This window comes from Pleurodeles waltl, chromosome 3_2, assembly GCF_031143425.1.
Source record: "Pleurodeles waltl isolate 20211129_DDA chromosome 3_2, aPleWal1.hap1.20221129, whole genome shotgun sequence".
In the NCBI taxonomy this organism is placed as follows: domain Eukaryota; kingdom Metazoa; phylum Chordata; class Amphibia; order Caudata; family Salamandridae; genus Pleurodeles; species Pleurodeles waltl.
Window position 1 is genome coordinate 128,886,724 of NC_090441.1, and position 16,104 is coordinate 128,902,827.

Genomic DNA, 16,104 nt, shown 5'->3' on the forward strand with positions numbered 1-16,104 from the left:
AAGAAATGCTGCAGCCCATAGGGATCTCCTGGAACCCCAATACCCTGGGTACCTCAGTACCATATACTAAGGAATTATAAGGGTGTTCCAGTAAGCCAATGTAAATTGGTAAAATTTGTCACTAGCCTGTTAGTGACAATTTAGAAAGAAATGAGAGAGCATAACCACTGAGGTTCTGATTAGCAGAGCCTCAGTGAGACAGTTAGTCACTACACAGGTAACACATTCAGGCACACTTATGAGCACTGGGGCCCTGGTGAACAGGGTCCCAGTGACACATACAACTAAAACAACATATATACAGTGAAAAATGGGGGTAACATGCCAGGCAAGATGGTACTTTCCTACACCATGGAACGCCTCCCTAATGCAGAGTAAGGCAACACTGCGAATTGCGTTGCCTTACCTTACTCCATATCTATGAGGGCATTCAAAGCCAAGCAAAGTGGCATTACGTGGCCTCATAAATATGGGGGCATACTTATGAGAGGCTTGCGCCACAGGTGACTCACTTTTCTTGACAGTTTGGTGGCACAAGCCTCTCAACCATATTGTGAGGCCACGCAAATCCACTTTGCATGGCTTTCCATGGCCTCATCGATATGGAGGAAGAGAAAGCAGCTCAAGTCGCTGTGTGGCCTTACTCTGCACCAGGGCGGCGTTCCATGGACATTGCGGTGGGTTTGCCCACGCAATAGCCATTGATTTTGACGCTCCTCCAGATTTACTTAATCGCATAAACTTATGGCTCCCCAGAGCAGGCGTGAAGAGGAGAAATATTTTCATTTCTCTTCATTTTTTCCTCTTTCAAATGAAAGAGGAAATCACCTCTCAGAATTGTTTTTGTGCAGGAAGGTGGCCTTCCTGCACAAAGACAATCCTGCATGCAATTCAGGCGCCCTTCCACCATGGTGCAAGAGTGCCTGGATTGGCACTAGGCAGCCAATTGTGCATCAGCACAGTGGGAAAGGAAAGGACTGCACCAAATTTCATAAATACGGTGCATTCCTGTCCTTTCACATTGGCGTAGGGTAGCACAGCAAAAAAGACTTGCGGCATTACTCTATGCCAATTCCCCATAAATGTAGACCATGATTTAGAGGTTCGCACCACAGTTGCTTCACAAAATGTGATGCAACGGCAGTGAGAGGGGCCCCTACATTAGGTAACGTAGTGCTCTATTCATGGCATTGCATTATGTCAATTTATGAAGTTTAGGTTGGGCTTTTCCATCATACGCCCTTTTGCCAGGTCAGAAGCAAAGACAAAAGAAAAGGTACAGCTCCGCACGTACTAACCTCGCTTCTGGTTAAGCCAAAGCTCGTGAAGCTGGCACTCTCACTCTGATTTCTGGAAGTTTGAAACTGTGGGCCCTTGAGGTACAGAGCAAAGATGCCTTTTCCGATCAACTTCAGTTAAGTTATATTTTCAACTCTCATGTGTATGCATGAATGAGTGCTGTATTTGTATGTCTGTCTGCATGCATGCACAAATGTGAATCTGTGTATGGGAATGAATATTTGCATGCATGAGAACTCTTCAATCCCTGCAAATATTTTTCGTTTTTTTCCAATTCCAAATTAAGAAGTGACTGGCAGCTGGTACAGCAAAGGAAGCCTGTGAATCAAGATACAAAATTAAATATGTTAAACAGAGTAAATGTACCTCCATAATATGCAATGCACAGGATTAAATTGGTATCACAGAATGGTGGAAGCATGCTCGCTTCATATAAATTATTTTCAGCAGAAGCACAGTGTTGTCCTGTGTCCCTACAGCTTTCAGACTCAAATCTGTGCAGAATCCACTTGTTGTCTCACGACAGAGCCCTTATCAAGCACACACAGGCCCACCTACAAATTTGGTAAAGAAATATACTTTGCATTCCTATTCTCAACCCTGGGAAAACGCATCAACAATAATAATAATATCATGCATTAACAATATATAATATCGTGTTTTATATATCATCCGCTACTGCGTTTTTGATGTTTCCTAGTGCCTCAAATAACCAGCTTGCTCTTACACCTTACCATGGTTCACAATTTATTGGCCATGATGAATGCCAGAGGCTGCTTTTGGATTGACACACACATATCAAGAACCAACCTTAAACTCAATAAGATATCATTAACCAATGTTAATGAAATGTACTAATCAATAATTATTACTTATGAAATATTGAATATATGTTAGACCAATGCAGTAATATGCCATATTGAGAGTTATGAAGTATGTTCTAGCTTTATTAATTGTAGGCCTTAACGTAGTGAGTGTCTTGGCCTATTTTGCCAGGCTTCGTGTAAAAGCTGTATTTCTTAGTGTTTAGTAAAAATGCTGACCAAGAGAATTAAACTGGTAAAAGTCTATTGTATTGTTTAAATGTGCATATAACGGAAGCTTTTCGTGAGAACCGACTGCTCGGAGATGATGTTCTTGCTAATGCAACATTTTAGGTTTTTTGTGTGTGAGACTGACTTTCCAAGGACAAGAACAATGGAATTCTGACTTGAGTAGAAGCTGCAACAATATTGTTACCCGACAAGCCGGATGATGAGGACATTGCAAGAGGAACCAATCAACAATATGATAACGGAGAAATATTAGAATTCATAGATATGGTATAGTACTTTTATTGGAGAAAGTGTGAACATACGATTAACTGACCAATAGGGAATTAGGGGATAGTTTAAGTGACTTTAATATAACAATGCTAATTCTGGGAGAGACATTCATTTCGACATTTTTAGAGAAGACAGATTATTCTGCCATTTGGGTCATTCCGACATTCTGGCTCCTTGGGCTCATATTTTCCTGACTGAGAGCCTGATGCCTTGCTGATCGACTGATGTCCTGAGGACGAAGAATGATTCTGCTTTGATGACCCATACCGAGCATAGGTATACATCGAAATGTGATTATTATGCATATTTGCTTTTTCTTTCTACGTACCAACTGCGCTGTTTTGATTGAACCATAGTTAGATGATTTTCCAAATTTACGGTACTAAATTGTTTAACATGAATCCTAACATGCCGATGCTAATCTGATGTTAGTTAAGGATTCTCACTAATTGAATTATGATAACAGGGACTAATGCTTGGTGACCTTCTCTGCTGAACTTCATGTACTTCATTACGTTGACGCAGCTGACGTTGCTATAGATTTGCACCGTAGCTTTAGAATGTGTTGTAGTTCAAGCTTTGATTAGATTGCATTTCTTCCGCCACTTTGGACAACCAGTGTTGTTTCTGTATGTGTTTCGTTTGATGTTGAGATTAATCTACATGACCTTAGCATTATTAATATAGGGAAATAAACATTCTAAACTTTTACTAAAGGTGTAGTTATTCATGACTGAAAGGTCATGGTGCGTGACAATTACTGACTCCAATGATTATTGATTTTATTGATTACTAGTGATTGTCGATTATTGTGTATTGATTATTGATTATGTACTGGAGCTATGGTAAGAACTTCTTAATTGTGAGTCAAAAGGTTAATCGACCTATTCGCGTCCCCTTGTAAGTTTACTTATTAAGGTCAGGCGCGCTAACAGTGGTACAGGCACATGTCTGGGTACTGTTGGGATGGTTGCAATGATATTGTGCGCTGTAAGATGCAGCACACATGTGTTTGGGCAATGAGGCAGGGCAGTTGCAAGGTGTTACTGCAAGGGACACCACCATGACGTAACCCCAGGTATGGTATTGACTGACTTCCTAGTCTCTGATGTCTTGGTCGTGTTGGTAGAGTTAATTTAACTATATGCGAGGGATGTTGTTAGGAGACAACCAGAGGCACAGTCATTAGACATGCCATCCATCCCATGTACTGCATATGTACATGTAGGTATTTAGCCCTGGTGATTGACATATGTCCAGGTTGTGTATGTGTTGTGGTGCATGGCACTACTAAGGCGTAGGTACATTTATAGCTTACGTCAGCATGGTGCTACTTGCTTCATGTGCAATGTGTCCCTCTGCGCTCCTTTGACATGCATTGAGTGTGTCCTATGTGGCTCCCCCTTCTTGCACTTAACAATTTAACATTCATTTCCCCATATCCGACTTACCCTGCATTTGTGGTGTTTCCTGGTAGTCTGCCCTGTCCTGCGATTCCAATGACCAGTTCCTCCGGGATGACTTCTGCAACCATCTCCTCCATCTCGTCCAGGTCCTCTTGTGGTGCTGGACTACCACCTCCAGTTTGCAGTGCTGCCTTCCTGTGCGATGCCATTTTTGTCTTTGTCCTTCGCTTGCAGTCCTGCGAGCGTTTCTTGCACTCAGTTACGGTTCTCCTCACCTCTGTCACACTTTTAATCTTGTCTACTATCTGCTGCCAGATTGCCTCTCTCCTTCCAATTGCTAATTTTGAGGTAACGAAGAGTTGATGTTGATGCTCTGTCACCTCTCTCATCAGTATTTCATACTCCTCCGCACTGAAACAACACTTTCTCTTTTTCTTCTTCCTCCCCTGGGTTGTTTGTCCTTCTGGCTGGTTCCTGGTTAATTTGGGTCACCCTGGGGTCTCTCCTGGCTTTCTGGCTCCATTTTGCCTCTCCTTTGCACTGTTTTGTGCATTGGTGTCTAAAGTTGACGCTATCGCTGTAAAAAATGGTGCATTTCCATTTTGCAACATGTTTATGTGTCTTAAAACAGGTTAGAGTCATTTTTTCGACGTTAACATAATTTTGCATTACCACAAGGCGCAATGGTTAACTTCACAAATGTTGACTCTAACCTATTATTAGCACCACCCACCGTCATAATATAAATATGAACCCCAGGTGGCGATAAAATATGGTGCTATCCAGCACTTGTCTTTTTGACGCAGAACTGCGTTTGCACAGTTTTGCGTCAAAAAGTATAAATCTGGCACTAAGTCATGGGTCACGTGACAGGAAAGGCTGCACCACAATAGTTTCCCTGCTCAAGTCATAATGTCGGCTCCTTTAACTCTGCACATTTTGAATGGTGCCTCACATGGGCTTTTGTGAGGACTAGTGGCACCCAAGAAGAGGACTTTTATATGCCTACGTCAAAGCATGCTTGCTGGCTCATTGCTATTCTTTCTGAAACAATGAATGAACCAGTGTGTCTTGTACTTGAAGCCTATAAGGTTTCATCAGCTGCTGTAACAAATCAAGTATTGTCAAAGAGGAACGAGTTAGAGCTATTGGTATTGTAAATTCTTAACTGGACTTTTCTTGACACATCAATTGAAAATGAAAATTAAAACAGATGCATAAGCGAGCCAATTCAAAGCGCCACAGCCCCCATGAGCATGAGCACGAGGGAGAGACACAAAAGGAAAAAGATGTTTGCTCGCAGTCAAACGTATCGGCAAACGTGCAATTATACATATAACAGGGTCGGTGTCCAAGGCAGTAACAAAACCGCCCCACGGAGGGACAAACGAAAAGTATTTACCAATGATAACAAAGGATTTTTGAAAGGCAAGCTCATTAACGAGTAATAGTGATGGGCGTGCGGTGGGCGTGGTTAAAAGCCCACAGATAGATTACAACAGGTCAAAGCAATTGTGCGCTCGACCTAATGAATAAGCTAGGCACGTCCAGCGCTAGGTTCATCATATCACTTTTTTCCAAAAGCATTGATGAAGCCAATAGGTCTCACCGATGCAAGACCTATTGGCTTTGTCAATCTTTTTTGCCATGTTGTGCGTCTGCTGTACAGCATGGTTCATAATAAAATAAAATAAAAAAGCGCTGTGATGGAGCAAGTGTTGACTGCGCCATAGCAATTTTTTTTTACTTTCAGCAATATTGCATAGCAGCCACGCTGCTGTACATGGCTCTTGCATAAGTACTACCTACTGGTTTTGCTATTGCTTGTGGTTTTTAGGCAAGGGTTGATTAAGTGATTTTCCCAGGATCACAGGAGGTCAATTATGCTAGATTCAGGCCCATATTTATACTTTTTGACGCAAACCAGCGCCAGCAAAAATCATGCCTCAAACCGACTTACGCCATTTTTTGAAGCACAACCCTCATTGAAATGACTCCTGTCTTAGCAAAGACAGGAGTCATGCCCCCTTGCCCAATGGCCATGCCCAGGGGACTTCTGTCCCCTGAGCATGGTCGTTGGGCACAGTGGCATGTAGGGGGTCCCAAATTAGGCCTCCCCATGCCACTATAAAAAAAAAAATTAAATACTTACCTCAACTTACCTGTACTTACCTGGGATGGGTCCCCCCATCCATGGGTGTCCTCCAGGGGTGGGCGAGGGTGGCAGGGGGTGTCTCTGAGGGCAGGGGAGGGAACCTCTGGACTCCTTTGGAGCACACAGGTCCCTTAACGCCTGCCCTGACCCAGGTGTTAAAAAACGGCGCACATCAGGCTGTGCGCCATTTTTTAAAGCCCACCCCCTCCTGTGCGTCAAAATGACGCTGGAGTATAAATAAGGCGCACAGGCCATAAAGTTATTTTTTGGGCGGGAACGCCTACCTTGCATGTCATTAATGCAAGGCAGTTTCCAGCATCCAAGAAATGACGCACACGGTGGAATTTTGATGTCGCAAACAGAGTATGTCAATCTTTATTCATCAGTTTCAAAGTTGTGGCATGATCTAAATAAATATACATACATTTGACACACACACATATATATATATGTTTATAATATATATTTTAACAGACCTTTACAATTAAGTCAAAGAAGATATTTGAATAATATTTCAATAATCAATGAGAAAAATAAAGAGCTGATCCAGAAATAAAACACAAATTGGACAGCTAAATGTTTTATTTCTCAACTGACTTTCCCTTATCTGCTTTCATAGATAGATTAAATTTAAAACTCAAATAAGTAATTTTATCTCACAATACTTATTTTTCACAGTATAAGGATAACCCTACTCTTGGTAGGGCTTTCAAAAATTGAATGAAACTCTTAAATGTTCCTCTCCACGGAAATCTTTAGTAAAAGGCGAAAGATTTATTCGATTTGAAGAGAAACCAGAGTATGCTAATTGAAGCCGCCGACTACTGCGCCGGGAAACGCCGTTCCACAGACTATCAGGGCGACTAGGTTTACTAAGGTCATCATAGAAAACCCTTCGAAATAGAACCAAGTTATAATAATAGTTGTAATACTTTACACCGATAAAACACTTGTTGCCACAGAAAGAAACAAGCGGAGAGCCCAGCAGTGAGAGGAATTATGGGTATGCAAATTTAGTCGCAGGTCACGTGACAGGAAAGCCTGCAAGACATTTTCTATGGTCATTTCTGCTCCTTTAATTATCCATGTAACCAGCTGTCTGCAAGGCGGCAACAAAACCGCCCCAAGTAGATAAAGAATTTTTAAAGGGAAGCCCATGAATGAGTGATAGTGAGGAGCGTGCGGTGGGCGTGGTTAAAAGCCACTGAGAGCTCACACCAGGACAAAGAACTTACACACTCGACCTCGAAAGGCTAAGGTCGCGCCGACAGCCGCTGGCGGAAGTGGACTGTATCGGGTCAGTGGCCCTATTATTGTGGGATGGTTAGAAAACGTACGATTTTCATCCAAAAAACAATGACATACTCTTGTACAATTGAGTCCCGCACCTCTCGTTCTCAGTAGCAAACGAAATCATTCAAAAAATAATAAATCTGTCTCTCTGGTTTATCATTAGGACTATACAAAGAGAAACTAAAAGTGAAGAAACAAAACAAAAACAACTCAAAAGGTGTGTAGCTCGGGCCGTATTTATACTCCGTTTGCGCCGAATTTGCGTCGTTTTTTTCGACGCAAATTCGACGCTAAACTAACGCCAACTAACGCCATATTTATACTATGGCGTTAGAGGCGAATAGCGCCAAAGTTCCCGGAATGTGCGTCATTTTTTAGCGTGAACCCCTTCCTTGCGTTAATAATATGCAAGGGAGGCGTTCCCGTCTAAAAAATGACTCCCAGGCCTTTACGTGGTATTTATACTCCCGGGCAAAAGAGACGCCCGGGAGTGGGCGTGGCTAAAAACGGCGCATTTGCGCCGCTTTTTAACGCCTGGGTCAGGCATGGCGTTAAGGGACAAGTGGGCTCAAAATGAGCCCAGAGTGCCCTCCCCTGCCCCCAGGGACCCCCCCTGCCACCCTTGCCCACCCCAGGAGGACACCCAAGGCTGGAGGGACCCACCCCAGGGACATTCAGGTAAGTATTTTTTTATTTTTTTTTAATAATTTTTTTTGGCATAGGGGGGCCTGATTTGTGCCCCCCTACATGCCACTATGCCCAATGACCATGCCCAGGGGACAGAAGTCCCCTGGGCATGGCCATTGGGCAAGGGGGCATGACTCCTATCTTTACAATGATAGGAGTCATGTTGATGGGGGATGGGCGTCGAAAATAAATGGCGCAAGTCGGGTTACGACGATTTTTTCGACGTAACCTGACTTGCCCCATTTTAAGACGCCCATGCGCCATTTTCCCCCTACGCCGGCGCTGCCTGGTGTACGTGGTTTTTCTCGCGCACACCAGGCAGCGCCGGTCTGCTTGCGCCGGCTAACACCATTCAATAAATACGGCGCCCGCATGGCGCTTCAGAATGGCGTTAGCCGGCGCAAAACTTTTTGACGCTAAACTGCGTTATCGCAGTTTAGCGTCAAAAAGTATAAATATGGGCCTCGTTCCTAGAATGCTCCATATTGATTGACACAAGACGATTTGTGATCTTGAGCTGTGAGGCTAATAAAGGTGAATGAATGTTAGCACAGGTTTTTAAAGGGAAAGACAAAATTAATATTCATAGATTCGTGGTAACTGTCTTTTGCTGTAATTAGTGGGGTTTTGCCTCCAAGCGGTGCATTATGGGTATGGTGGCTTTGCCAACGCTTCTTTACGGTGGCCTGCCTGGGGAACGCTGAAAGATTAAAGACTGCAATTCTACTGACATGTGCTGTGGGTTTATCCGACAAAGTCCCAGTAAAATCGCTGCATGTTAAAAATTATAAGGATATTGGGAATCACGAAGGACTTCCATGATCATGGAAAGAACCAAGGCCAGAGTCGAATTCTTTAAGATCTTGCAAATCCAAGGTTACTTGCAATATCCTTATATGTGGGAGCCTGCAGCAGGTGCGCCTCATCAATATGGACGCAAGGGGGTCGGCCGATGAAAATAACCTGCTTCACCCTTGATTTATTGCCTTGAAGTATTACTGTTTTTACCTGAAAACAAACAATTCTAAACGATCATTTGATTACATATAAAGTTGCAATATTATATAGACAGCTGAAGAGGGCTCCACTGGTTGATTTGCGCAATGCACGTTTTAGGGGGTGGCTTTTCCCTGAAAACAAACAATTCTGTATAATAAGCTGTTTACATGTAAGGTTGCATTAACACATAGATAGCTGACGAGGGCTCCACTGTTTGAGTTGTGCAATGCACAAGTTTCAGGCTGCGGCTCTTTCGCACACTCACCCTTTTAGTCCACTGGGCATATTTCTGGGGGTTTGGCGCAGGTTAGCGCAGCTTGCGTCAAAAGGCAGTGAGGCGCCTATCTATGGCATACAGCACATTCCTGTTTGCAGAATGCAGCACACATAGAAAAAGGAAAAACTGAGCAGAAATAATGATATTTCTCCTCGTTGCGCCTCCCCTGGGGAGTCGTAAGGTTTTAGTGAATCCCCAGTTTTGCAGGGTCTTGTAATCTGGGGATGTGTCAAAAGCCATGGGTGTTGCGTGGAATCTCTAACCGTAATGCCCAGGGAACGCCTCCCTAATGCAGAGTAAGGCAACACTGCGAATTGCGTTGCCTTACCTTACTCCATATCTATGAGGGCATTCAAAGCCAAGCAAAGTGGCATTACGTGGCCTCATAAATATGGGGGCATACTTATGAGAGGCTTGCGCCACAGGTAACTCACTTTTCTTGACAGTTTGGTGGCACAAGCCTCTCAACCATATTGTGAGACCACGCAAATCCACTTTGCATGGCTTTCCATGGCCTCATCGATATGGAGGAAGAGAAAGCAGCGCAAGTCGCTGTGTGGCCTTACTCTGCACCAGGGCGGCGTTCCATGGACATTGCGGTGGGTTTGCCCACGCAATAGCCATTGATTTTGACGCTCCTCCAGATTTACTTAATCGCATAAACTTATGGCTCCCCAGAGCAGGCGTGAAGAGGAGAAATATTTTCATTTCTCTTAATTTTTTCCTCTTTCAAATGAAAGAGGAAATCACCTCTCAGAATTGTTTTTGTGCAGGAAGGTGGCCTTCCTGCACAAAGACAATCCTGCATGCAATTCAGGCGCCCTTCCGCCAAGGTGCAAGAGTGCCTGGATTGGCACTAGGCAGCCAATTGTGCATCAGCACAGTGGGAAAGGAAAGGACTGCACCAAATTTCATAAATACGGTGCATTCCTGTCCTTTCTCATTGGCGTAGGGTAGCGCAGCAAAAAGACTTGCGGCATTACTCTATGCCAATTCCCCATAAATGTAGACCATGATTTAGAGGTTCGCACCACAGTTGCTTCACAAAATGTGATGCAACGGCGGTGAGAGGGGCCCCTACATTAGGTAACGTAGTGCTCTATTCATGGCATTGCATTATGTCAACTTATGAAGTTTAGGTTGGGCTTTTCCATCATACGCCTTTTTGCCAGGTCAGAAGCAAAGACAAAAGAAAAGGTACAGCTCCTCACTGTAGGAAGTTGGCTCTGTATGTGCTATTTCAAAGTAAGGAATAGCATGCACAGAGTCCAAGGGTTCCCCTTAGAGGTAAAATAGTGGTAAAAAGAGATAATACTAATGCTCTATTTTGTGGTAGTGTGGTCGAGCAGTAGGCTTATCCAAGGAGTAGTGTTAAGCATTTGTTGTACATACACCTAGACAATAAATGAGGTACACACACTCAGAGACAAATCCAGCCAATAGGTTTTGTTATAGAAAAATATATTTTCTTAGTTTATTTTAAGAACCACAGGTTCAAATTGTACATGTAATAGCTCTTTTGAAAGGTATTGCAGGTAAGTACTCTAGGAACTTTGAATCATTACTTTAGCATGTATACTTTTCACATAAAACACAATAAGCTGTTTTAAAAGTGGACACAGTGCAATTTTCACAGTTCCTGCGGGAGGTAAGTTATTGTTAGTTTCAACAGGTAAGTAAGGCACTTACAGGTTTCAGTTTTTGGTCCAAGGTAGCCCACCTTTGGGGGTTCAGAGCAACCCCAAAGTTATCACACCAGCAGCTCAGGGCCGGTCAGGTGCAAAGGTCAAAGAGGTGCCCAAAACACATAGGCTATAATGGAGAGAAGGGGGTGCCCCGGTTCCAGTCTGCCAGCAGGTAAGTACCCGCGTCTTCGGAGGGCAGACCAGGGGGGTTTTGTAGGGCACCGGGGGGGACACAAAGTAGCACAGAAAGTATACCCTCAGCAGCGCGGGGGCGGCCGGGTGCAGTGTGCAAACATGCGTCGGGTTTCCTTCAGTTTTCAATGGGAGACCAAGGGGTCTCTTCAGCGATGCAGGCAGGCAAGGGGGGGGCTCCTCGGGGTAGCCACCATCTGGGCAAGGGAGAGGGCCTCCTGGGGGTCACTCCCGCACAGAAGTTCCGTTTCTTTAGGGGCTGGGGGCTGCGGGTGCAGGGTCTTTTCCAGCCGTCGGGAAATGGAGTTCAGACAGTCGCGGTCAGGGGGAGCCTGGGGATTCCCTCTGCAGGCGTCGCTGTGGGGGCTCAGGGGGCACAACTTTGGTTACTCACAGTCGTAGAGTCGCCGGAGGGTCCTACCTGAGTTGGTTGTTCTCCACCAGTCGAGTCGGGGTCGCCGGGTGCAGTGTTGCAAGTCTCACGCTTCTTGCGGGGAATTGCAGGGGTCTTTAAATCTGCTCCTTGTAACAAAGTTGCAGTTCTTTTGGAGCAGTGCCGCTGTCCTCTGGAGTTTCTTGTCTTTTTCGAAGCAGGGCAGTCCTCAGAGGATTCAGAGGTCGCTGGTCCCTTGGAAAGCGTCGCTGGAGCAGGGTTCTTTAGAAGGCAGGAGACAGGCCGGTAAGTCTGGGGCCAAGACAGTTGGTGTCTTCTGGTCTTCCTCTGCAGGGGTCTTTCAGCTCGGCAGTCCTTCTTCTTGTAGTTGCAGGAATCTAAATTCTTAGGTTCAGGGGAGCCCTTAAATACTAAATTTAAGGGCGTGTTTAGGTCTGGGGGGTTAGTAGCCAATGGCTACTAGCCCTGAGGGTGGGTACACCCTCTTTGTGCCTCCTCCCAAGGGGAGGGGGGTCACATTCCTATCCCTATTGGGGGAATCCTCCTTCTACAAGATGGAGGATTTCTAAAAGTCAGAGTCACCTCAGCTCAGGACACCTTAGGGGCTGTCCTGACTGGCCAGTGACTCCTCCTTGTTTTTCTCATTATCTCTCCTGGACTTACCGCCAAAAGTGGGGGCTGGGTCCAGGGGGCGGGCATCTTCACTAGCTGGAGTGCCCTGGGGCATTGTAACACGAAGCTTGAGCCTTTGAAGCTCACTGCTAGGTGTTACAGTTCCTGCAGGGGGGAGGTGTGAAGCACCTCCACCCAGAGCAGGCTTTTGTTTCTGTCCCCAGAGAGCACAAAGGGCCTCACCACATGGGGTCAGAAACTCGTCTCTCAGCGGCAGGCTGGCAGAGACCAGTCAGTCCTGCACTGAACAATTGGGTAAAATACAGGGGGCATCTCTAAGATGCCCTCTGTGTGCATTTTTTAATAAATCCAACACTGGCATCGGTGTGGGTTTATTATTCTGAGAAGTTTGATACCAAACTTCCCAGTTTTCAGTGTAGCCATTATGGAGCTGTGGAGTTCGTTTTTGACAGACTCTCAGCCCATATGCTCTTATGGCTACCCTGCACTTACAATGTCTAAGGTTTTGCTTAGACACTGTAGGGGCATAGTGCTCATGCACATATGCCCTCACCTGTGGTATAGTGCACCCTGCCTTAGGGCTGTAAGGCCTACTAGAGGGGTGACTTACCTATGCCACAGGCAGTGTGAGGTTGGCATGGCACCCTGAGGGGAGTGCCATGTCGACTTAGTCATTTTCTCCCCACCAGCACACACAAGCTGGCAAGCAGTGTGTCTGTGCTGAGTGAGGGGTCCATAGGGTGGCATAAGACATGCTGCAGCCCTTAGAGACCTTCCCTGGCATCAGGGCCCTTGGTACCAGGGGTACCAGTTACAAGGGACTTATCTGTGTGCCAGGGTTGTGGCAATTGTGGAGACAATGGTACATTTTAGGTGAAAGAACACTGGTGCTGGGGCCTGGTTAGCAGGGTCCCAGCACACTTCTCAGTCAAGTCAGCATCAGTATCAGGCAAAAAGTGGGGGGTAACTGCAACAGGGAGCCATTTCTTTACACAAGCCCCCCCCCCAGCCCACAGGCCAGGAGACTCAGCCAAAGCTGGGAGAGTCTTCCTAGTCTGTCAGGCGAGGAAGAGTAGAGGGAATAGGCTGGTTTGTTGCAGGGCCTACTCTGCCTTACATCCTCCTGTTCAGGTCATTCCCTCTGGGGAACTGACCCACTTCCACAGTAATAGGACCTAATCTGAACTGCCTCTTGTCTGTGTTTTTTATGTCTTCACCCCTTCTCTCTATTTTGGGGTTAGAGGTATCCACCTCTGCTAATCTTATTTTAGCCAGGGTCACCCCTAGCTTACCCAAAGAGGTTACCCAGAGCTGGAGTAACCCCACCATGACCAAGAGGGTCAGGGGGCCTAACTTGCTATTTGGCATGGGGTCTGACCACCATGCCAAGGATAGTGCAGCCATAAAGGCTAACACCCAGCAGAGGCCACTGACAGCTGTCAGTGCCCAGAACCACACCTTTAGCTCTTCACCTACAAGGGAAGGGTCTAAGTTACAGGCTTCTTTGGGTTCAGGGTTCCTGTCTGCTGTATTAGAGTGGGGGGTTACCACATCTTGTAGTAAACACCCTTCTTCCACTCTTTCTTCTGTTAGCTGAGGAGCCACCCACTCAGGTTTAACAGTTGCCTGACTAGCCAGGACTTCTTGTGGGTCAGGTTGGACTTTAACAGGGCCATTTTTGGAGTTCTCCCCTACTGGAGCAGAATCTCCCTGGCTTGCTGGAACCTTGGCTAAAGGTTGTCCACCCTTCCTACTCTGTTTTCTTTTCTTTTTCTTCTGGGGCTTACTTGCATTTACTGCAGGGGTAGCACCTCCAGAATCCTTGGGAGAGGACTGGCCCTGGACCAGTTCTTCTCTTAGGCTCTGACTAACCTCTGGGTAGTTATTTCCAAGGAGACAATCAAGGGGGAGGTCTGTACTGACTACCACCCTTCTCCAGCTAAAAGTTCCACCCACTTCTATGGGCACAAAAGCCACAGGCCTATTAGTGACCCTGTCTGGGCTAACTTTTACTCTGGCCATCTCACCTGGGATGTATTGGTTTGAGAACACCAGCCTGTCGTGCACAATAGTGTGACTGGCACAAGTGTCTCTCAGGGCAGTGGCTGGGATTCCATTCACCAGTAGGTGGTGGAAGTGTCTACTTCCCTCTGGAATCTCCAACTCACCTGTTGGACCCTTTTTCCAGTTGAAGGCTATGAAGACCTCCTCATCTGAGGAGTCATCCCCAATGGCTACACTGGTCACCCCTGGGATTTTGCTAGGGGGTTTGTTTTTGGGACAAGAAGTGTCCTTGGTGTGGTGCCCTGTCTGTTTACAGTTATGGCACCATGCCTTAGTGGCATCCCAGCTCTTACCCTGGTACCCACCTTTGTTTTCGGTTGTGTCTCGGGGCCCACCCACCTGGTCTGGTTTGTGGGGGCCTACAGAGGACTCTTTTTCTTTGTTTCTAGTGTCACCCACTTTCTCCTGGGGAGGCTTTGTAACCCCTTTCTTTTGGTCACCCCCAGTGGAAGTTTTGGTTACCCTAGTCTTGACCCAGTGGTCTGCCTTCTTTCCCAATTCTTGGGGAGAAATTGGACCTAGGTCTACCAGATACTGATGCAACTTTTCATTGAAGCAGTTACTTAAAATGTGTTCTTTCATAAACAAATTATAAAGCCCAACATAGTCATGCACTTCATTTCCAGTTACCCAACCATCCAGTGTTTTCACTGAGTAGTCAACATAATCAACCCAGGTCTGGCTCGAGGATTTTTGAGCCCCCCTAAATCTAATTCTATACTCCTCAGTGGAGAATCCAAAGCCCTCAATCAGGGTACCCTTCATGAGGTCATAAGATTCTGCATCTTTTTTAGAGAGTGTGAGGAGTCTATCCCTACACTTTCCTGTGAACATTTCCCAAAGGAGAGCACCCCAGTGAGATTTGTTCACTTTTCTGGTTTCGCAAGCCCTCTCAAAAGCTGTGAACCATTTGGTGATGTCATCACCATCTTCATATTTAGTTACAATCCCTTTGGGGATTTTCAACATGTCAGGAGAATCTCTGACCCTAGTTATGTTGCTGCCACCATTGATGGGTCCTAGGCCCATCTCTTGTCTTTCCCTTTCTATGGCTAGGATCTGTTTTTCCAAAGCCAATCTTTTGGCCATCCTGGCTAACTGGATGTCCTCTTCACTGGAGTTATCCTCAGTGATTTCAGAGAGGCTGGACCCTCCTGTGAGGGAGCCAGCATCTCTGACTATTATTTTTGGAGTCAGGGCTTGAGAGGCCCTGTTCTCCCTAGATAGGACTGGTGGTGGGGAATCAACCTCCAAGTCACTATCATCATCATCTGTGTTGCCACTTACAGATGGGTTGGCTCTATCATACTCTGCCAACAGCTCCTGGAGCTGTAGTTTGGAAGGTCTGGAGCCCATTGTTATTTTTCTTATTGTACAGAGTGACCTTAGCTGTTTCATCTGGAGATGGAGGTAAGGTGTGGTGTCGAGTTCCACCACATTCAAATCTGTACTAGACATTATTCTTCTAAAAGTTGGAATGCTTTTAAGAATCTAAAACTAGTTCTAGAATCTAATTCAAACTTTTACAAACTTTTAAACTCTAAAAGAAATGCTAACAGGGACTAACACAAGGCCCTAGCAGGACTTTAAAGAATTTAGAAAACTTTTCAAATTGCAAAAATCAATTTCTAATGACAATTTTGGAATTTGTCGTGTGATCAGGTATTGGCTGAGTAGTCCAGCAAATGCAAAGTC

The 16,104-nt window shown here is 45.5% G+C and overlaps 1 non-coding gene across 1 annotated transcript; it reads right to left on the bottom strand.

Moving 5' to 3' along the window:
* Window positions 1–6,872: 6,872 nt before the first annotated feature.
* Window positions 6,873–6,988, bottom strand: LOC138286888 (U5 spliceosomal RNA). The gene has a single exon (XR_011202155.1). It is a non-coding gene; the product is annotated as a U5 spliceosomal RNA (small nuclear RNA).
* Between the last annotated feature and the right edge of the window lie 9,116 nt (window positions 6,989–16,104).